Source organism: Pogoniulus pusillus, chromosome 30 (assembly GCF_015220805.1).
Source record: "Pogoniulus pusillus isolate bPogPus1 chromosome 30, bPogPus1.pri, whole genome shotgun sequence".
NCBI lineage: Eukaryota > Metazoa > Chordata > Aves > Piciformes > Lybiidae > Pogoniulus > Pogoniulus pusillus.
Genome location: NC_087293.1, coordinates 15,384,256 through 15,408,105, shown reverse-complemented (window position 1 = coordinate 15,408,105; position 23,850 = coordinate 15,384,256). Strand labels below are relative to the sequence as shown.

The 23,850-nt window shown below is 41.7% G+C and overlaps 1 long non-coding RNA gene across 1 annotated transcript in view; it reads left to right on the top strand.

Annotated features, from left to right (window-relative positions):
• Window positions 1–23,850, top strand: part of LOC135188910 (uncharacterized) — an 86,557-nt gene that overhangs the window by 24,257 nt on the left and 38,450 nt on the right. The window contains exon 4 of the long non-coding RNA XR_010307884.1: window positions 22,800–22,909. This is a non-coding gene — a long non-coding RNA (uncharacterized LOC135188910). The remainder of the gene's footprint in view (window positions 1–22,799; window positions 22,910–23,850) is intronic.

Sequence of the window (23,850 nt, the reverse complement as noted above, 5' to 3'; positions counted from 1 at the left end):
AAATAAGGATGTAAGCACTAAATATTGGATTTGTAGGGTCAACAATTCTCTGTACTTTGAACTGAAGTGAGGTGGAGTACACTCTGCTAAAGCAGAGAGGGAAGAATTGTTCTGAATATCCTGGCATTATTCTGAATTTGCATATGATCAGAGGTAATTTAAGACTGCTCTGGTTTATACTTCTCTTTCTCTCATCTTCAAGAGCTTCCCCCATAATAACATTGCTGCAAGACTCACCAACAAAAAGGGATCTTCAGCCTTCCCTTCAACAAGGACGTTGATGTAAATTGTCCGGTCACCTTCTGGTTAGTGTAGGGAGTAGCTCATTCAGGTGGCATTCTGGCCTCACGCATGCTTGAGAAAATACAGAGAAACTCCAAATTAAACTTGGTACACTTAAGCTTTAAATCTACATCACTTTGTGCCTCAGCCACTAAACAATAATTTTAAGTAATCCTTTGACTGCATAATCTTCCTTCTGACAAGAAGTTTTAGAAAGATCGGTTACCCAACAACTTGTCTGTCACAGGCTTCATCTGAAATATTTAACATAGATATACAATTTGTGGTGCTGAGATTTACACTCCTGGCAAATGTAAGACTACTGCATTTTCATTTACATTCAATACAAAACAGTTGCTTTGATGTACCTGAGAACAACCGCCTTGGGATGTGCTCCTCCCAAATGATGTCAAATAAGAATTTGTCTATTAATATCAGTGGATGAAGGATCAGGCTCTTCAAAATAAAACCAAAGACATAATTTATGATTACTGCTATGAGCCAAATCTTGAAGAGCTTACTTTATCAAACATGCAGGACTGTTCTTGAAGTCAATGAGAAAGGTGGTGTTGCAGCTAAAAGATGATGCTGATTTCAGATTCCATTGTTCTAAACCCGTGGATCTTTCAGAATACTCTGATTTCACACCGGTGTATTTGCGACCCAGGATTTGATTTTGCAGTTCTTTATAAGCCAAACCAGATCTGGGACAATAATAAAACCAGAAACCCTTAAAGAGACTTAGGTAAATAATTTCATCTGACTGATGAGCTCTACTGGCACACATAATCTTCAAGATACTTATCAAGTGTGTATCTAGATTACGAAGTCACAGCATGCAGCATTACTACCTATCAGTAAGCTTGTGGCCCTAACCAACAGCATCACAGCAACAGGCAAGACACTTAATTCAGCTACTCTGCATATGCCTCTTCTAAAGTTCCAGCTGAGTTTGACCACCAGTCTTAAGTCCATTGCTGCACTATCTCTTCAAATGAGTATGGGCATAACTTCAACATTCTGTGAAAATGAACAAAGTTCATCAGGTAGGTTTTCTGAGGAATACTGTGGAGGAGTAAAAACAAATAGTTTCTAGGACTAGTGTTTTAAGTTCTCCAGCATCAACTATAGTTTGAAGTTTGTTCAGCTCATATGATTCTGCAGACTGACAAAGCTGAGATTGTTGGTTGGTCTTACTACAATACATGGCTCTAATGTTGCACCATGTCAGCAGCTATAATTTGAAAGTTTCAAGTAATATAATTGTTTTATTCATAGTATCTAGGCTGTCTTTTTATTTTCCTTGCTTTTTCCAGCCTTTCATAGAAATGATGTATTTAATTTCCTTTCAGTTATCTGTTCCCTGATTTGTATTCATGTAGCTAATATCTCTGTGAGACTGGATCTTGATTACAACTATCTATCTCCAGATTTTTATACAGCTGCCAGTTGCTGCTAGCTAACAATCTGGTTGCTGCGTTCACTCCCTTGATTTCCTATCATGCACTGGTTCATTTCTGTTCTGTGGTCTCCTGTGCTTAGACAATAGAGTTGTCAAAGAACAATTTGCAAAGTCTTCTCTACTTCCTGCACCTCATTTCTATTAATCGTATGGCCAATGCGTCTTCAGCTTTTCATATGTTACACTTCTGAAGTATTTTTTACCCCTCTCCAGCTTCTTTCCATTCTTTTGTAACTGGTGGAAAACTAACACCTCTCCATATTTTCACAAATTGGAAAGAATTACTTTCCCAAGCAACAATATTCAGAGTCACCTGCCTTTTGTGGCCATGAGTGCCTGTGGCTTAAGGCAATCTAGCTGGTTTGTCTTACGAATGTGAGATGCTGTAGGCATCCTGTTTCTTTTCTCAAACACTGCAAAAGCCAGCCTTAAAGAATTAAACCAACTTTAAAAATACAAATCAAGAGTTGATTACTAAAGTCACTGTCTGCCTCTTTCTGCTGATATTTTGTCTCTTCAGACCAATCCTCTTAGTGCTTCTCTTTATCTCTGCACTGGAAGGCTCGGTCCCTCTTAGTTCATCTAAGTGGTGAACACAAATACTCTTAAGCAATGTATGTACACTGAGCCAGTACTGAGAAACCCTGTGAAAGTGTTTTTTGGTTAATGAAGACTTCAAGCAGTCTCAAGTATAGCTCATCCAGAATAGCAGACTGACAGTGGTCAGCCACATACATCAGTCACCTTAATCTAGGTACTGCATAGGTGGCAGTCTTGTCTTCTGTTCAGGACCTTCTTCTTCCCACCCAATTAATCTCAGGGACTGTCTAGTGATTTATTCTTTTTGCTGAGGAAACTTTCAGCAGCATAGCTAACCCTTTGTAAAACTGCCCCTTCTCTTAGCCTTACTCTACCCCAAGTGCCCTCTGCAAATGGCATGACAGTCTTAAGAGCCAACTGCTAGCACAGACACCTCCACCTGGGGGAAGCAGAGAACCACATAGAGTGCTTCACTTTTGGAAGGTTCCTGAGTACTCTTCAGTTTCAGGCAGGAAGTTAGCATCTAAACGTGCACAATCTGACTCAGGTATAACAGATGTGTCAGGTTCAACACCAGTGATGAACAGACAGATCATGGCCTAAAACCTGCTGTGGGCAGGGGTTCTCATTTAGAAAGGCACTGTGCTGGTTTGGGTTGTTCGGAGAACTGAACCGGCATTGGCATCACCTTTGGGAAGGCCTATCATCATCTGACTTATGTGAACTTCTCCCATAAACAGCTTTTCTATGTGAAAACCAATTCTGAATCTGTTTGAATCTCATACCTCCAATCTATCAACCCTAATGGTTTCTCTCAAGGAAGAATTGGACCTGAAAGTCCACCTGCAGTTGTAGTTGGCTTTGGGACTGACACAGTACAGTGAAGTTGTAAAAAGCAAATGGCATGATGCTAGGCAGATTCATTGCTCTTGAAATTGGCATATTAAGCTTGTCTGGGCCACCAGGCCATAACAGGTGATACATACATTGAATAAGTGCTACCAAAGTAATTCCTAATTCAACAGTGTTGAGGAGTTAAAAATATGGAGTATGTAATTTGTAAAAATGTTGACTATTGGTATTTATACAGTAAACTGTATCAACTTCTGTGAAGAAAACAGAAAGGTGCAGGATACAGCACTTAGCATGGCAGGCAGAGTTTTGATAATTCCATCTGTGAAATAAATGAATCGGTGTCAGTGGTGAAAAAAAGTGTCCAGCAACAGGAAACTATTTTATTTATTCTTCTCCAAAGATGCTAGTGTAGTTAAAAAACTAGAAATTGCCTTAAAACCTGAAAAAACGGAGTTGGCTCATTTGATATTTAGGTCCATGGCCCAACAACGCCTTCAAGCCCAGTGCTGACCTTTTAAGACTCCCTGCTCAGCAACTGTTCCACAAAGTTGTTTAAAATGAAGGTCTTGATCCTGCTTAGCAAATCTGCATGGCATAAAGTTGAGCTAAACCAGAGCCTTGTTAAACAAAATAAGGCTCAGTTCTGGCTTGGAAGTTCGCTCATGCTGTACAGAACTGAGACTCAAAGTAGAATCAGGTTAAAAAAAAAAGAAACTGGAAGAACAAAACTTTCCTCTGGCTCCATCACTCAGGCTCTTACACATGTTGAAAAATAAACAGTCACCAACTTTTAAAGCAGCAGGGCTCAGAGTGTGCTATCAGGAAACCCACTAAAGCTTTAAAGGAGGTACCTTTGGAAATATTTTATAGACACTCATCTCCCCAGCAGGGAAGTTAGTCCTGGAAAGAGACATCTTTAACAAATAAATAATAGTTTATTAAGTCACTTGTCTCCACAGCAGGAAATAAACTAGGGGGTGGGGAAGGAGGGTGGTGGGGTGACAAAGGAAGGGAAACAAAAAAAGTTACCCTTGCAACCCCTCTGTTCCAGCAGAGCCCTATTTATTTAAAACACTCTTCTCCTAAGACAGATGGAAAAAATAATTAAGCCAGCCACCCACCCCTTTTATTAAACTCCTTTGTGACCACCAGGGATACGATTAACATGGCCACCATAAAAACCCAGTCCCCTACCCTCAGAATAAAGAGAAAAACACAAGCAAGAGTGAGACACCGTGCAGGGCAGGAAGTAAATTAGAACTTGCCTCTAGGGTGGTGAGAATATTTTTTAGAGTGCCTGTTGGAAAATTTGACACGAGAATCATAGTAGAGGGATAAACATTCCAGTTATTGTAGCTAGGCCTTGAAGGCTCACAGGGAAGATTCTTCTTTGGCAGTCGGCTTGGTGTGGAGATGCTGTGTGGAACTGCCATAGCTCAACAGCACAGTAAGCACTGAGGATACATATGCCCGTGTGCACAGAAGGCAGGATACAAGTTGTCCCAAATTTTCCAAGTTTTAAAGCCTGCCTGAATTCTCTGATGTCCCATGTGCAATCACTGAGACAATTCATGTGGTGCTAGGCATCTCATTCATTCTTTTGTGTAATTCACTGGACTTTTCTATTGTCTTTCTCCTGCTGCTTCAAGGCATTCCCTGCCTACTGAAGGCCAGGCCAGACTTCCCCAGAAAAAAAACATCTTCATTTACACAGAAATCTGCCTTTCTCCAGCTGATTGCACAGCACCACAGCAAACTTAGCTATGTGGATCCCATGCAATAGGGCTCTTTTTAATCCCCTACTATTTTCTAGTCAGACACCTTAGTTTCCAGTCCAAACTAGACTCCTTCCAAAAGATCTAAGATACTGAAGACAAACAGCATTCATCCCTTTGTGATGACTCTTCTGTGATCTCTTAAATGCACTGTCCTGCCTGTCATCACAAGAAAACCCCAGAAATCTCAAGAGCTGTCTGTGGCTATCCACGTGCATTCTCATTGGCACAGTGGCTAAAGAACCAGATGGAAACAAAAGAGCCAATTAATATAAGGTTAGAGCATGCTTTAAGTACATGACTCTGCAGGTACAGAGAGAGTCCATACTGGAGGCATCACTGTGGTTGGCTACTGCCTTTACTGTGTTATTTCCATGTTATCTTCAGTAATAAAGCTGCCCTTTCTGAACGTGTGCATACCAACATTTGCTCCTGACTGCAGCACTTCTTTTGCTAGGATTAGCCCTCGGCAAAAGGAGATCAGCCAGAATCAGCACTGAGAAGGCTTTTTATCAGAGCAGCCTGACTGAAAAGTGTTATGCACAGCGTCTATTAGTGCATAATAGTGATCAGTAGCCATGCCAAATGTGGCAGCATAGAACAAAAAGCTGCCAGGATAAAATGATAGTCATCTCTGTAGTGTAAGATCTGTCAGCTTCCCAAACCAAAGATTTCCTTTCCATGATTGCCAAGGAAGCTCCTTACACACTGTCATTATACAATATATAAGGAAGCACTGAAAATATTTTGAATATCTTGTGAGAACACATTCATGGTGCCTGGTTACATTTGATCTCAAGCTTATCTGGGAAGTGTTTTGTTTGCCTTCTATTAACCACAGTCCTGAATGTTCTATTCTCCTTTCCTTAGGAAAAGCAGGAGACATAATGGCTTAGTCCTAAACTGCTAACATAGAACAAGCTCATGCCCTGTGCTGTGGTAGATGTTACCTGGTGGAGGAGAAGTGTTGCTGGGTCAAGTACAGAATGAACAAAATCACTTGTGGTATGGATCAAAGGTCTCCACTGAGTTGTCACAATGACAACTGTTTATACAGTGTTCTGTAATTGCATTAAGGAGATATCTGGAGCACATGAAAGAGGAACAATATATAGTGCAGGCTGGCAATTTGCTATAGAAAGGTCTCAAAGAGATCACAGAATCATAGAATAGCAGGAGTTGGAAGGGACCCCTGGAAATCATGGAGTCTAATCCCCTGCCAAAGCAGAAACACCCAGGGCAGGTCACACAGCAACACGTTCAGATGGATCTTGAAAGTCTCCAGAGAAGTAGAGTCCACAACTTCTCTGGGCAGCCTGCTCCAGGGCTTTGTCACCCTCACAGCAAAGTTTTTTCATCATACTGATGTGGAACTTTCTGGGTTACAGTTTGTATTTGTATCCGTTGCTCCTTGTCTTGTCACCGGATGCCAGTCAAAAGAGACCAGCACCACCTTCTTGACACCCACCACACCTCGTAAATACTCTTTGGGGAAATACAAGAGTATACTCAGTGAATCAAGGAGGAGAGAAAGGACATTTCTAGAACTGCCAAGGCTGCTGGCCTTTTTCTGTTACAGAGATCCCAATGCAGATTTCAAATGAAAGAAGCTACATAAGATGTAAGAAGCTTTAAGATATTTACTGGAGAATCACAGTTCATCCCAGTATCTTCACAGTAGGTCACTAAAGATACTCTTACTTTAATAAGGGACCTTTTGAAGGAAGAATGGGAGGACATTACTAGGACTGCATAGGTCATAATCTCCCTTGCCCCCTGAGTAAAATGATTTTTTTTCTTCAGTAAGAGGACACAATAATGCCCAATTAATAGGAATACTGGAATGGGGAGATGGTAACTACAAGTCTATCCAGTTAGGGAAAGAGTAAGCAACACTGGAAAAGTAGGCTTTAATTATGTCTAATATCTGCTAGTGTCTCTCTTCTTAGATGAGCAGAACACACTATAAGCACTACATGACTCATGCCTAGCATTAGATAAGAAGGGGTTTGATATCTAGAGCACTGTCTATGATTGCAGATGCTAGGGAAAATTAGACTAGTGGAGTGTGGTTCAGGAAAAGGGCAATGAGTCAGGAAACTACCACTGCATTTATTACTGGCTCTGCCACTGAAGTGTTTTGAGACGATGAGGAAATCACTTTGTTCCTCTCTATGAAACGATAAGGACAAATGGACTTCCTTTATAAGACATACATTGACACAAATGGATAAAAAGTGTTAAAATGAAAGATAGATGTTATTGGATAGCTGAGATTGGACTTAAAGCATTACTGAAATGTACAGCCTAGGTGGAAGTGACACTATCTGCTAAAAGGGCTGGGTGTGGAAGTCTCATAAAAATATCTTTCACGACCATGTGGAGATGACAACATCATAACTTTAATGCCTTGTCTGGTTTGCTTTTACATAGCGATGTGCATACTGTTCAGTTTAGGCTATCTTTACATAGCTATTTTAATGGCTAGCTACTAACTTGTCTCCTTCAAAAATAGTTTTGTTTTATATGCATTGTATCACATTCTCAGCAGGGATCACAAGGCAGTATCAGAGCCATAGGATCTGTGGGAGGAACTGACCTTGCCAGAATTTCAACTCATGGTTATTGGCAATCAAAGTATTTCTATCCTGCTGCTCCAACAACCAATCTGTTCATCTGGCAAGTAGTTATTAAATAGTTGATGTGGGCTGGCCCTGCTCACTGGTGTTTCATCATCAGTTGTAGCATTCATCCACTGTTAGTGGGGATGGATGTCGAAAGAGAGATTTTGAGGGTTTTAATCAATTTCCTGAGTTCTGACCATCAACAGTGTCTTCATTTCCTGCCACTTTATAAAACAAGGTTAAGTAACAGTCCCAGACTTGGTTTGGGTTATTCAAAATAATCCCACTGATCTGCTTCAAGTTTATAGTCATTTGGGATCCTGCTGAAAAGACTATGGGGAATAATGGGAGTCCTCAGCAGACTTTATACCATATCTTCCAGTTTTTGTCCTGCGTGGTTTAAACCTATCACAAGTTCACCGTTCACTTGAACAGAAGCAGGAATGAAAGTGGTAGTTCCATGTAAATTGCTCATGGAGTGGAAAAAAACACCACAGCAGCTGGAAAACTGCTGTCCTCATAACCCTGTACTGAATGTCATAAATCTAAGCAGTTAGATTACTAATTTAGTAATATCTAACTAAGAACTAAGGGGTGCTGCTTTGTTTTATTCTGAAGGAGATCAATTTCTGATTCCTGGGGTAGAATTGTATGTAAAAAAGATTAATGGGTATAAAAAGTTATTCAGTATTTAGCTTTTAGCTGGGCATTTGTGATATCCTGGCTTCTACGGGACAACATTTTGCCTAGTGAAAATTGTGAAGTCTCAGGACTGTGAAGTAAACTTACCCAGTCTAGAGTTGTAGATGGAAGAGTTGTTAGGGACTTGATGTGGGATGTTAGGAGAATTCCAAGTGCATTCTGTACCTTGATTCCAAGTGCATTCTGTACATTGATTGCTCTAGCTTTCATAATTTAAATTTCTTAAACAAGTTTCTGTGTTTGTTGACATGATTTGCCCTGACAGCTTTGTCTCACTGATACCCAGATCTGATCCATTCATGCACAGGACACTGTGCTTAAAGGCATTATCTAATATGACAACTGTGGCTTTCTTTTAAACTAAGATTAGGTTTGGGTTTTCTTTCTATTTTTGGGGTGTTATTTGTCAGGTCACTAATAAAAGAAATAAAGCAGATAAACTAAGCCAGCACAAACTACAACTAATGACAGAATCATAGGTTGATACTGGGGCATCAGTGTGGGAAAGACTGCTCAGCATGATTACTAAAATGGCCATCTTCTGTAAAGTAAAATAGAGTCCCTGTGCTGTCATGAACACTCAGTTGCTTGAAGTAACTGCAAGGTAACTTTCTTTACATAAGAGAGAAAATCACCTGATAAGATTTTCCTGACATGAAATTTAGGTGAAAGTTCTCAAAAGCAAATGATCACAACCCCAAATTTATCTACCTTATTTCCAATTTAATTTTTAAATAAAATAATCTTCTCCTAAGTGCTTTAACTTACCTATCACAGTAAAGCAGGTTTGCCAAGCTTAATACATTTTGATGCTGTCACCATCTCTCTCTCTCGACTACTATATGCAATTTTGCTCTTAAGCTTAGTCTGCTTTTGACAGGCAATTCAAGGAGATGGCTCAGTTGTGTCAGGGAAAAAATCTTTCTAGGGACTGATATTTAACCAAAAGTTTCTGCTCACATCAGCCAACCATTTGGCCATGAATTATTGATAGCTTTTCACAACATATTCTAATTTGACATTCTTTCCTTATCACCTCTTGGAATTATATTGAAACTGAAAATCCTGGGAACATAGCTTGCTTAAGGGATAATGTGACAAGCACAAATACCTGCTTTGGCACAAAGACTTTTGCTGTTAGAGAGTAAAGGTGTTAGAAAGCAGGATGTGATGTATTTCTCCACAGAATTCCTCAAAAGGAAATGTAACTTAGCTGTCCATTCCTGGGTTTTCAGTGCAAGCTGAACGAAAAGAAGAAATGGGAAAGAATTTTGCATCTCTAAGTTAAATTTAAAAAAAAAAGAAGAAGAAGAAGAAGAGAGGCAGTAGCTGAACCATTTTGTTGAAAGTTGTTGCTTTGGTTAGCAAGAACCAGAAGAGGCACATGCGATAGCAGGTTTATTAATCTCTAATTATGGGCATGGCTTTATCTGCAAGTCTTCCTCCCCCTCCTCTGCTAACTGCCCCCCCTCCTTTTTCCTCCTATCCCCTGGGGCAGCACTGTGGTGGGGCTCAATCACTCTTTTATTAGTTGTGATATACTGTGGCTAATTCCCTTAATCTGGACCTTGCTTTCCTATAAAGCCCAGACCTCAGGTATTGAATTTCCCTGATCAAAGTGCAACCAGTGTGGGACACAGCAATCTCCACTAAACAGGGGAGCTTGGGAAAGCTCGTAAATGGAGTAAAAGAAATACACATACATGCACGCACTCGCAAGATGGTGCAATCAATTGGGAGAACAATCACGTGTGAAATATTACTGGCTCCTTAAAGTGCTGGTTCTGGGATTTACTGCAGTGTATTAATCTGCTATGCTTAATGCATTGACCTTTCACCCTCAGCAATTCAGTAGATGGTGCTTGAATTGCCAGAAGCTAATACAATAGATTAGGAGCAGAAAAAGCCCACCATATTGAAGTGCCACAGCAGCCCTAAACCATATGATCAGTAACTTCTCCATCTTTCTTAATAGGTAGTGCCAGACAATGTGGCTACCACAGAAAGGCCTGTATTGACAGCAGAATTTCTGGAAAGGGAGATAGTGGAATAGATGCTTGTTATAAAACAATAGAGAAGAGCAGCCTTGTGACTGAGTCACAAGACAGGGATTTAGAAGAATTTGTTTTATTCCATGCTGTCATTCTCTCCTCATGTGTGACCTTAGGCAAGACCATTCTCTTAGGATCACGTCTTTCCTATCCGTAAAACTGGGATAATGGCACTTAGCTAATTTTCTCAGGGGCAAGGAGGAGGCTGAGTTCACTGGCACTTAGAAAACACTAGGATCACAGGACTGAAAGTGTTACATAGTCACGCAAAATTGTATGATATTCAGTTCATATAAATATCCATATAGATCCAGAGAGAATGGAAAGAAACCTTCCTTCATGTGTACTCCAGGAAACTCAATCATTAATCTGAAAGCTTTATCTTTAGAGTGTTGTGCTCCCTTGAACCAAAATGTTAGCTCAGATACAAAAAACAGTGCTATGCAGAGCTGCAAAAACACGTTGAAAGAAATGATACGAAGACCAACATCTATCTGTAATGGTGAAATAATCAAATGTCTTTTCCCTACTTCCTTGGTCATTCAAAATCTCTGCATTTAATACTCAAAACCCCTTTTGGAATTCAATTTCCAATGTTAGCTCCTCAATGTCATCTTTGACTATTCCACATAATTTTACAAATAGTTATACAGTACTACTGAATTTAACAGGAGTGTCCAAAACCCTCATAAAGCAGATTATTCTAAGTAATTGCTATCAAATACCATTAAATTCTGAATAGCGTTAAGCCCCCTCCACCTGCCTGCACAGGCACTCTCATTTAGGATTAAAGGGACCTTTATTTGATTGATTTTACTCCAAAATAAATTAGGTTGGCCTGCATCAAGGCCTCTTCGATACTCAGGAACAAGTGTCCACACAGGGATTTACTATGCTTTAATTGGTCCACTTCAAAAGTTAATTTGGATGTTTTTTTCCCCGACATGCTCAGAAACTACAACAAAGTACAGGTTATGTTTATAAACTGGCACAGAATTTAGAGCACAGGGCCCTGTGAGTATACATTCCAAATTTATCACTTCAGTTAGCTTACCTGGAATATACTAATGATGATGATTAATAATGAGATTCACTTCCTCAAACTTTGGTTAATTAAAATCAGGTTTCTAGTTTAAGTTTGTTGTGTACATCAATTCAACAAAAAGGCAACCAAGCCTAGAAAGTCACAGCATGATAGAATCATAGAATCAGCCAGGTGGGAAGAGACCTCCAGGCTCATCCAGTCCAACCTAGCACCCAGCCCTATCCAATCAACTAGACCATGTCACTAAATGCCTCATACAGGCTTGGCTTGAACACCTCCAGGGACAGCAACTCCACCATCTCTCTAGGGAGCCCATTCCAATGCAAATCGCTCTCTGTGTGAAGAACTTAGAATAGTTTTGACTGCAAAAGACCTCTAAAATCAAGTCCAACTGTCAACCTAACACTGCCATGGCTATTAAACTATGTCCCAAAAAAACATTTTGGTATGCATCTCTGAGGTTGCTGTTACATGACTGCTTCAAGTCAACATGAGAAGAGACTGTCCCCAAAATGCTTCACCTCCTATTCCCTTGTCCCCAGCTACACGTTTTGCCATCTCTCTTGTGCCAGCGAGCATTCATACAGTGCGTAACAAATCGAGTCAGGAAACTGATCCAACCAAAACCAGCTCTGAACAATACCAACAACAACAAGAGAGAGCAAAACATTAGTTACAGAAGAGTCAGGGCATGATGATTTAGGCAGGCTTCATTTTGATTGTGCAACCATATCCTAGGAAAAACCCAGGATTAATTGTTTTCCAGAGATGTTTCTTTCACTCTACCAATTAAAGAAGCTTTGCCAGTAGGTTTATGGCAAACACCTAACCAAAGACAATTGAAGAGAAAGAAGCCTAGCCCCAAGAAATCATACTTGTGCAAGCTCCTATGAATGGAAGTAGGTCTTTGTTTCTCCAAAGTGTTTATATATCATTCCTTGTGGCTAAGCATCTTTCTTCCATTTTTCACAGTAAGCATTGGTAAAGACAATTAGATAATGGCTTAAATGCTCAATGTTTAGCACATTAAAGGGACCTGTTTTTCAGGAAGTTCTGGGAGCCCATCCTGTGAAAAACATCACTTGTGTAGGGCACTCGAAAGTGTTGATCAGTTTTGAAGCTCTTGGCCCTACCTAAAAGGAGTTACAATCATGTAAATTATTTTTTCCAATACTAAGTCAGTATATAAACATTTTCATCCAGCCATCGCACATTAAGAAGCAATCTTTAGCAGTGAGGCACTGATTGTGTGACATAGATTAGAGAACATACTGCATTTCAAGAACATCTTGACTCAAACCACTGCAGCCAACAGGCCCAAGCAATCAATTTGAATGGCTTTGAAACCAAAGCTCCTCAAATCATAATTTGAGGGTTTGGGAGTAGCAAAGAACAGAAGACATGAATGGCCTAAGAGGCAAGAATGGGTCTGAGCAGAAGGGATGGCACAGGGCTGTAAGGGACAGTTGGGAAATGTCTTTGCCCTGGTGGGTTGTGGGCCCTTCTGCTCACTGCCTGACATCAGCCACTTGGAATGCCAGTAATATAACACCCCCACGACACTTGGTGCTCCTGCCGTACAGTTTTATTGCCCTGCTTCCACTCTCTGGTTTATATCGGATTGTGTTTTCCAAAGACAGGTAATAAAGAGGGGAGGAGGGGAAGGGGGATTTATAGCCTGCTAAACTAAACTTCCCTGGGCTTGCTGTCCTCTGTCTCAGCCCTCCTCATGCTGCCCTGGCTGGTCTGGAGGAACAGTGGTTGTAGCAAGGTCTGGGGTGTGAAGGACAAGGCTTGTCAGAGAGTGCTTGGGCTGTCTTCCTGGGAGGTCAGAGAGCACACACCGGTCATCCACTAACTCAGCTGCTTTGATGGACCAGGCACTGCACAATGCTCCTATGGAAAATAGATTGTTTCTTTCACATACTAATGATCTTGAGATGAATCTTGAATGGCATACTTGGAATTTGCCACACAAGGCTCTGGGTGTTTGTGGGAGGATTCTGGAACAAGTTAAGGCTTATAAAAATCTGGCATCTTTAGTACTTCTCCTTCTGTGAAATGCTTGTCAAGGCCTTGGCCTCCACAGATGTAATGTGAACATTTGGTTTACTGCGTGAATAATTTCAAGCTTCACATGATAGCACGATGCAGCTTGAGATCTTTATTGTGTAGGTCTTACTAAAGTGAGAACTGCTAGAAAGCAAAGATGAAAACATCTGGATAGACTTGGTGAGGACCTCCAAAACCATCACACTATCCTAAAGGAGTCTGGTGTAAGCATACATAGCTAGAAACTGTAGTGTCCTCACACATTGCTATTTCTGGAAGAGAGAATCCTGAAAGGCTGCATTTAGGCACATCTGCTTTATAACAGGTGTAACAACAGCACAGAGTGACTCTGACATGGTCTATAAACATGGGTATTGGGCCAGGGGATGGGAGGAAAAGGAGATGGAGAAGGACTGGGAATACAGCCCTGGTACAGATGTTCAAGGCTTGAAGCTGCATCCAAATTTCTCAAAATCCTGTGCAACACATGCTGAGTGTCTACAGAAGGGTCTACCTTTGATTGCAGTGATAAGTCATGCTAAATGCAAACTTAAAGGTTAATTTCTAGAGACAATTTCTTTTTACAGACCGGTGAGCAAAGACAAGACTAGAATAATTGATAATTCCTTTTAGAAGAAATCCAGCATAAACTAGCTAAAGACTTGTGTTCACTTGTTAATCCTGGAAGCACAAGTGACTACTCTAGACACTCCTAATTCAATTGACATTTCTCTGCTATTTGGTTGTAACACATCTATCCATGTCCTCTTAAAATTTTCCCTGTTCAGAGGGACAAAATGCATTACAGGCAATACTCCAGTATTATAGATTAGATTTGAGTGGGAATAATATTTGCATGTCCTGCACTTACCATCTACATGGGAATTAATTTTAGTGTTTGTAAGTGAGAATGCAAGTCCTCTCATGCTTTTCAACACTGCCATGGCTTTTTTTTTTTTCCCCTTCTCAGGAAAGTTTCACACTCAATTTCCTGTCTATCCCGAAACATTTCTCTTAACACAGACCTCTGCAAAGACACCTGACAAGCACACTGCTCTTTAAAGAGTGATGAAGTCTCACCCTATCTCAAATGCTGCCATGACTTCAAGTATAGCCTGGCAATACATGAGTTACAGCACTGGGTCCTGCCAGGTTTTCAGCACGTAAATCCGATATAAACATCTCTCCAGCCTTCATGTTTTTATTTCCTGATTGCCCTGCATTGTATCTAATGCATTTAACAATTACTTCACCTGAAATATTTCTGGTGGAATAATGAAAACAAATCCTGGATCCCCCTCCTGCTCTATTTCTGCTGCTTATTAACCCAAGGTGATTTAGGACGTCCTTGAGCTTTACAGCAATTGAAATTTATTTTGGGAGCTATGTGCTTAGGGACATGTGGAAGAGGTTATTTATTCCAAAGAGCCATCCAGCAATGATGATGTCATAGAAGCCAGCAAAATACCATATCAGCTCAGTTAGTTTGCTACCAAATCACTGCCTGTAGTTTCCTATATATGCTGGCACCTGCTGATATACAAAGTGCCTGCATGTAATTGGCATATATATTACTTCATTTTTATAAATACTTAAAATTAGGGTTTTTTTATTTTATTTCTGGCCCTCTTTAAAGCTCTGCTAGTCAACTTTTGCAGTTTTATTTATAATAGCCAAAGATCTATCATGAACAAGTTCCACCTCAGTTTCACATGCTTTTGACACCTTTCTTTCAAAATGTCCTGAAGCCAGAAGTGGTCCCAATGGTCTTTTTTTAATTCTGTTTTAAATTACAGTAATCCTTCCTTTCTATCTCTGTCACTAGGATGTTACAGATAGTCACTGCTGTCAGTCGCTTGTTCTGAGCAAGCATATTCTTTTAATATGATCTTTCTCACACTTACTTTGGAAACTCTTCTCTTTATTTTTTTAATTTGTATCTCAAAATGCACTGTTTCCTACCAATTACTCTTCTCCGTTCCCTTAACTTCAAATAAAGCAGATGGTGTCCTACATAGTAAGATAGCATCTCTCAGGAAGAATTTGGATTTTGTGTGTTCTTCTCTTTGTAGGTTCCCCCTATGCCAATTCCTCGTCCTTCCATCCTCCTTCTCTCATTCACTTCTTGTTCCCTTCATGGATCAGAATCTTTCCTGCATCTGCCACAGACTTCTTAAGGCATCCCCAAGTATGGTTAAAGTGTCCTATTAACAGAGGGGATTGTTTGTATGACCTAGGCCCTAGTTAGATTTCCACTGAGACAGCTTTAACAAGGCCTTTTGGATTTTTTGGATTGTCCACAAAGCAATAGTGCAGTGGCAGCGTTCATTTTGCTTGGTTCTGCCAGGCCATATATCACATCCTTTTCCTTCCAGTCTTTCAAATAAGCTTGTCTCATTCTTATTTTGGTTTCAAATTATAGATTATAAATTTCACTTCTGTCTACTTTTCTCTATAATTTGACCCCCAGCTGTTGAAACTACTTGAAGTGATTCCCTCTGCCCACCATCTACCCCCACGGCTCATGGTTCCCTCTTAAAGCCAGCCCTAGCTTAAGGAACAAATGACGTCCCTCAGAGCAGCTGTGCTTAATAAAAACGCAACCTCCACCTCTCACTTCCCTTCCTCAAAAGGATAAAATCAATTTGAAAGTGTTGATGATAAGATACATGGGAATATAAAATCTCCTTCAGTCAACAGACCAAAGCTCAGCATTGTGACATCATTGTGCCCAAAACAAACAGTGCTGTCAGTTCCACCACCGCCCTGTCCCTAGAACGTACTCCACCTGTGCAATAGAAGGGATATTTGTTCACGTAATTTAGCCAGGTTTAGGCTGTCCAAAGCTATATTCACCCTTGAAGTGCCACAATGAACACTGGAAAATACAGTTCCCCTCCAGGCTCCATTAGAATTGATCGATGTTGTGAAAAACACTTAACTAGTATTGGATAACCAATTGAAGCTGTTTTGCAGCAAGGCTGCAGAGTGCCTAAGCTGGGACAAAAGGTCATTCCCAGTGGAATGCCATCCTCGCAGCAGCTGCTGCACACAGAGACAGCACTGGTAGGTGGCATGAGCCCATAGTACTTACAGGCCTGAAGTCCTGGCAGGTGGACTATGTGACTGAATACAGCTGTACTGGAGAGCAGGTGAGGCTCCAAACTGCTCCATTGCGTAAGCAACCTAAACAGAGAGCAGAGATGATCATTATGGCTGAGTATTCACAAACCTGCTTCTTCAAAAACTTGCATTCCCCTCTCTTTTCACTCTTTTCCCTAGCTTACTTGGATGACTTTGGATATTTCTCTAGACTTGTTTAATAGAACTATAGAATCTTTTTTGGTTGGAAAAGACTTCATCAAGTCCAACCATTGACCTAACACCACTACAGATATTAAACCATGTCCCAAAATGCCATGTCCACACATTTCTTGAACATCTCCAAGGATGGTGACTCCAGCACCTCCCTGACCACTCATGAAGCAAAGAACTTTTTCCTAATTGCCAATCTAAGCCACTCCTAGCACAATTTCAGGCCTGGCACAATTTCAGGCCATTACCTCTGATCCTATAATCTAATACTAGTAAGAGGAGAACCACCCCCATCTCACTCCAACCTCCTTTCATGGAATTGCAGAGAGCAATGCAGTCTCCCCTCAGTCTCCTATTCCTTAGACTGAACACCCCCAGTTCCCTGAGCTGCTCCTCACATGCCCAGTTCATCCAAATCCTTCACCAGCTTTGTTGCCTTTCTCTGGACATGCTTCAGCCCTTTGATGTCCTTCCTGTAGTGAAGGGTCCAAAACTTAACCCCAGTAGTCGAAGTGTGGCTTCACCAGTATCACAATCACTTCTCATATGTAACACATTATTTTAGTAAGATTTCTGGTCTGTATAGATGTCAATCATCTTAGAGATACCACTCTGTTTTTTTTTCATTCCATTTAATCTTTCAGCTCCCAGATGAAACCAGCACATACAGCACATCCATGAATCTTTTGAGAAAAATAGTACAGAATCTTTCTTTAAAGTTCAAAATAGGTTTCTTCTTTCAGCTGTGCAATGAGGAGATTGAACTGCAAAATTAATGTTTTTGTTACTACTGTACAGTGTGAAAATTCTGATGACCAAAAGGAACAAATATATCAATAGTCTATTCAAATGTTGAATGAAGGCTACTCCTGCCCATTCCCACATTTCATTAGGGGCCTGATTCTGCAGACAGAGCCCTTTTTCATGACTGAAAACTGTTTAATTTTGATTAATTCAGTGGGAGTCAAGCTTCCTGGCATGGTTTAAGGGGCTCTAGGTTATTCCAGAGTCCCTAAAAAAACTACAGAGACCAAGAGCCATCCCAGGAGATGAACTGGTTGGCGCCTGATATCGTAATTATGTCATTCAATCCCATAATCCTGCAAATACTTTAAAAGTTGTGCCAGAGGAGGTCTAGGCTGGATGTTAGGAGGAAGTTGTTGGCAAAGAGAGTGATTGGCATTGGAATGGGCTGCCCAGGGAGGTGGTGGAGTTACTGTCCCTGGAGGTGTTGGAAGCCAAGCCTGGCTGGGGCACTTAGTGCCATGGTCTGGTTGATTGGCTAAGGCTGGTGCTAGGTTTGACTGGATGATCTTGGAGGTCTCTTCCAACCTGGTTCATTCTATGATCTTATCTGGGTCACTAGGTAACCATGCAGGAGGTACCCTGTAGGCTTCTTTGGGGCCTAAACAGGAGACAATGGGGGAGGGGAGAAAATGAGCACTGGGGTCTTGGTGGTGGTTTTTGGCTTTGGGGGAAGGTTTTTTCAGGGAATGTTCATGTATCCTGCATCTGTATTAGGTGTTAAGGATTCATGGATATTGTATCCTTCCCTGCACCTCTTTAAGTACAACCTTTCTGTATTTGATTCCCCTATTCATTAAGAGCCTTACTATTTTACTGCTCTTTCTCCTTAGAAAAAGAGTAAAGTGAAATAACCTCAGTCTGTCACACTCTCACACAAAAAACTGCTACACTTATCACCTTCCAGAAAGTTCTGAAGACCTTCTGGAAGCGAACTCTTAACTACACACAGGTGAACAGCCTAGGCCAGACAGCTGAAGCATCACAGGCCCTCTCACAGCTGCTATGCAGCAAGTCACAGAAATCCTGGAGAGAATCAGCCTGCTTTGTCCTGAAACTGCTGCCTGCAGAACATCTTGTACAATGTAATTACATCTGACTGTAGTAACTGAGCCTCTGCAAGTTCCATTGGAAGATAGTTTCACTATCTAACAGATCTCAGCCTTCGGAAATGTTTCTGGTGCTCAGCTAATATCTAGCAATGTCTCTCTAACCAGAACTGCAATCTTGCTTTAGTTTGTGGTGTCATTCTACATGGCTCTGGCTTTTCTTTGGAGGATATAACTCTGCAGCAGTGCAGAATAACGTGCCCTGTGGTGAGGAAAGCTGTACTGTACACGCGAAAATAAGGAACAGAGAAGGGAGCTTAAAGATCAGCCAGTTCCAACACCCCTGCCATAGGCAGGGACACCTCCCACCAGCCCAGGCTGCTCAAGGCCTCATCTAATCTAGCCTTGAACACCTCCAAGGAAGGGACATCCAAAGCCTCTCTAGGCAACCTGCTTCAGTGTCTCACCGCCCTCACTGTAAAGAATTTTGTTCTACTCTGCAGTCTAAGTCTGCCCTCGTCAACCTTCCATCCATTCCCTCTCATTCTGCCACTACAAGCCCTTGTAAAAACTCCCTTCCCAGCTCTCCTGCAACCCCCAGCTCCTTGTAGGCCAGGGCGCATAAGGTACCTGCTGAAGTAGGAGCCAGCCTTCCCTTGAACCTCTCTTGGGCTGCGCTTCGTCGGGCAGGCGACAGCTGAACTGACTGTCCCACGGCGGAGTCGCACTCCCGGCCTCGTGCGGCCGCGGCCCTGAGGCGCGCAGGGATACGGAGGTGCGGTGAGGCGGCCCTGAGGGTGGGCGCGAGGGCCGGGCACTGCGCTGCCGTGTGGGACGCGAACCTCGATCTGCCCACCGAGGAAACGCTGGAAGGGTTGGGTTTTGCCAGGCTGTGCTTCCAGTGTTCTCTTGGGTGTTGCTTGGAAAGGTAGGTGGCTTTCACCAAAACGCTGGTTTTCTCTGAAATGCATGCAGCGGATCCATACCTTCGAGGCCGCGTTGGCCTCTTCACCAGTTTCGCCCTCTGTCTTCTGTATCCTGGGGCAGCACTACTTTGGGGCTGGGCCCCTTGATGGCACTTAGCCGCTGCACTGAGGGGAAGCAGGACTGGCTTGTGAGTGTGCAGAGTCATAAATGTGTTCAAAGTATAGCTGTTTAGTAACGACTGCCACTGCTTGTGGCACTGGACAACGATAAAGCAAGGCTCCAGGGGGCTCGGTGTCTGCGAGAGCTGGGGTGAAGATGAATATTTCACATGATGAAACATTAAACAGTGGCATACAGATGAGAGAAGCAGAGTAGTGATGAGAAGATGGAGAGATTGGACAAGCCAGGTGTGACTGAACAGCTTTATTTACTTATATATTCATAAGAGAAGCCCAGCACTCATCTCACATAACCTTTTTGAACCCGAGTGGAGGTAACATCATCCCTCAGATCTAAACTACCTGCCATGCCAACTGCAGATGACATTTTGGTGGGCATTTATGCATTAACCACAGAGGATTTGCTACTCTGAAGGACTGGATAGAATTGTAACACTGAATATTCTGAGTGCAACCATAGCTTCTCTTTTTAAAAGGACCACTTGTCAAGATGGTTTATAAGGATTTCCCCCTCCTCAAGATAAATCATGTAAGCAAATCCATGCTTGCTTGGTTGGTTTTGGTGCTTTTTTTTTTGATGTTTGGTGGTTTTTAATTAAAAAAAAATACTTTAAATGCAACCCAGTTAGGGTTCTTTGGGTAATTGTCTCTATACATATCCAATATCAATGGAAACTTTCAACTATATTATGTTAATTATGTATTAAGCATATTAGAAGTGTATTAGCTAAAAGCTATGAAACGTTAAAGTATGTTATGCTAATTATGTATTAAGTATATTAAGTGAAGTAAGTTATGAAACTTTTAAATATAGCAAAGTCTTCATTTCCCATCATAAGCTATCACTGTGCTGCTGTGCTAGCTAGGAATTAGAACATGCTTTGGAGAGCTGAATGAACCTTCTTTTGAGGGAAATGGGAATTAGAAACTCTTTAATATAAGAAAAAAAAAGAGGGGAAAAAATGAAAGCTGGAAGCTCAGTGTTTCTTGTGGTTTCCCAAAGAGATGTGGCTTTGTTATCAGGTTTTTGGGTTGCCTTTTTTTTTTTTTTAGTTAAAAGAGTTGTCAGAAAAAGAAACCAAAAATTCTACATGGAAATTATTACAGTGGTCTCTTTACCTGTGGCATTTGGTAAATATTTTTCCACGTTTCTCAAATATAGCCTAACCAGATATGTTAACTGAAAGTCATTTGTATTCTGATGCAGAGTTGCAAGCTGTATGAGCTGCTTTAAAGAAAGGCTTAAAAAGGTAGTGTAAGTGGGGCTAAGCATTTGCCATTCTAGAATTAATATTCTTGCTTTATCCTTAAGGTGGGAAACATGAGGGCAATGAAAACAAGCCTTGTTCACATCACAGTTGCCCCATTGGGAATTGTTCCGAACAAAGTGATAACAGAAATAGCTGACAAGGTTTAAAGTGCACCTACAAATGAAGGGCATCTCCTCTATCAGTAGGGAAGTGCTTGGAGGTTCTAGGCTTGATCTGTAAGCTTAGACTTAAAACTAAGACTGAGGATGATGATTGCATTCTGGTGATCCATGCTGGAAGGACATCAAACTGTTGGAGTGGGTGCAGAGGAGCACCTCCCTTTTAGAGACAGGCTGAGAGAGTTGGGGCTGTTCAACTTGGAGAAGAGAAGACTCTGGGGGGACCTTAGAGCAGCCTTTTAGTACCCAAGGCAGAATTTGTCAGGTTCAAGGGCAGACTTGCTCTTACTTTAGCAGGTACCTTGTGTTCCCTGTCCTACAAGGAGATGGAGGCTACAGGAGAGCCAGGGAAGGGATTTTTTACAAGGGCTTGTTGTGATAGCATGAGACAAAATTAATTGAAGCTTGAGGAAGGCAGATTTAGATTGCAGAGTAGGAAGACATTCTGTACAGTGAGGGTGGTGGGACACTGAAGCAGGTTCCCCAAGGAGGCTATAAGGTGCCTCTTCCCTGGAGGTGGTCAAGACTGGGTTGGTTGGGACCTTGAGCAGCCTGGTCTAGTGAAAGGTGTCCCTGCCCATGGTAGGGGTGTTTGAACTGAATGATCTTTAAGATCCCTTCCATCCAAAACCATTCTGTGATTGTGTTGACACAGGCCAGTGCCACATGGTTTTTGCTGTCAACCATGTGGCTGTCAACCCATTCAGAGACAGAGCTTTAGCACTGTCTTACACCACATCTCCTGCCACAAGTACCTCAGACTAGAATAGGTCCTGTGTGCTTCCAAGCAGGCACTGCTGCTCTGGCGAGGGAACCAGAGTGCCCTACAGAGACTCACATGTTCTACTGATTATCCAGCACACTTAAACTTTGAGTTATAAGAGTGACCCCAGCCAGTTGGCTGAAAAAATATATTTGACATCATTGAAAATGTATGCTGCTGCTGAAGCATGGATTTTAATTTGAGGAAAACGTCGCCCGTAATCTAGCATACATTAAAAAATATATCTTTTTATTTCCATATGGGTCACGTTAAGGAAAATATTAAAAAAAAAAAAAAAGGGAAAGAAAAAAAAAGAAGCCAACCCTATTATATGAAGTCTCATTAAAGCAGCCTGGAAAAGTTTAGCCAATTTACAGGCTATACATCTTAATCTCCCCAAATTACAGGAACGATAGAAAAACGGGTGGTTGAGAGGGAAAGCGGGACCAGCAGAACCTGGCCGAGGGCCAAACCATGGATCAAGTAGCCCTTGCTTTCACTTGACTGCTACCCCTTGTTATTTAAAGAAAAGAGAGGATTTTCAAAGAAAGGCCTGGAAATGGGAAGGCATGGAAGGTACTTCCCTCTCTAGATGAAAAAAAACAAAGCTTGGCTCTTTTAACACGTTGCCTTGCCCCAGCTCTCTAGTGTCTAGAGAGAGAGAGAGAGATATTTCTGAGAATTCCAGAGAGAAAATAAAGTTTCTGCCATTTTTTCTATTGTGGCATAAAATGGGGGCAGAGGGGAAGCTTGGCACACAGTGAGACTGTTTAGGACATTAATAATAAACCAGATAATTTATTCATTACAGCTCAAGGAGAAAAGCACAAAACTGCACATCTTTCTATTTGTCTGGCTGTTTGACAGTGTGTTCTTGAACCTTGGTTTCTTCTGTAGTTGTTTCCAAGCAGGTGTTCTAAATATTGACTCTTCTCTTGTGGACAGGGTCTGCGGGGAAGCTAAGGGTGGAATGGTTCTAGAGATGCTGAAGACTGCAGGGACAAAAGAGGGAGAGGCAAGAGGAAGGACACAGTCAAATGTGAAATGACAGAAAGGTAATGATCGTCTCTAAATTCAGTACCGTATGTGTGAAGAGCTACTTGCTTTTGCTGCTGCTGCATTGTACTGCAGGACTCTATCCCCGTGGCAGAAAAGGATGTGTGAAGCAAGCATGGAGGAGCTAGGGGAAAATCGCTGTTGCCTCTTGCAGAGGTCTAACAGGCCAGATGCTGCAGGAAGCATTGAAAGGAGGTGAAGTGTCCTGACATGAATTAGAGGATGTGTTAAGAGGCAGTAAGGGGAACAAACCCGATTAGCAGAAAGACAAGAAGAGAAGCTACAAGATCTGGAGTGTTTGCAAATCAGCCTGCTCTTAGCTAAAGGCAAGACTGGCTTAATCTGTGAGGAGGGTAGAGCAGAAATGGGATTGCTAGGGAGGTATTAGGTTAGTCTAAAAGAATTGGGGTTTGTTTTCTGCAGTATTTTCAGTGGATAAGAATTTTTAACTGCAGCTTGGACCAAAATTGTATGGCAGAAAGTCTTAGTGCAGTCAGTAAACCTCTTCTGTTTCTGTGGTACCTAGAGAGCATACTGGTGGCAAGCTGGCTGGATGCCTAGGCAGTTTACTTCTCTGCCCTTTCAAGATGGATGTGTCTGTGCCGATACTAACTTGCTGTGCATTTATGTATTTATTAGACAAATTAGAGATGACGTGGCAAAGCAGGTCTATACTCTTTGGGAGACTTTGTCTTACTGAACCATCTATTTCATGCTTTTAGATCAGAGTGTTTACTGCAGGGGAAGTTCCTGGGGACAGGTATTTTTCTGTGCTCTGATAGGCAGGCTTGCACCATGGCATTCCATGAGCTGCATCTTGAAATCTTCTCTTACTGTCTTCCTATTCCTCAAGCCCTCTGGCCAGGGATTGCCCCAAAGGGAGGAGTTACACTTTTTCTGTGGCCAGCTCTGGCTTGTTTGAGGAGTTCCCTGCTGAGTT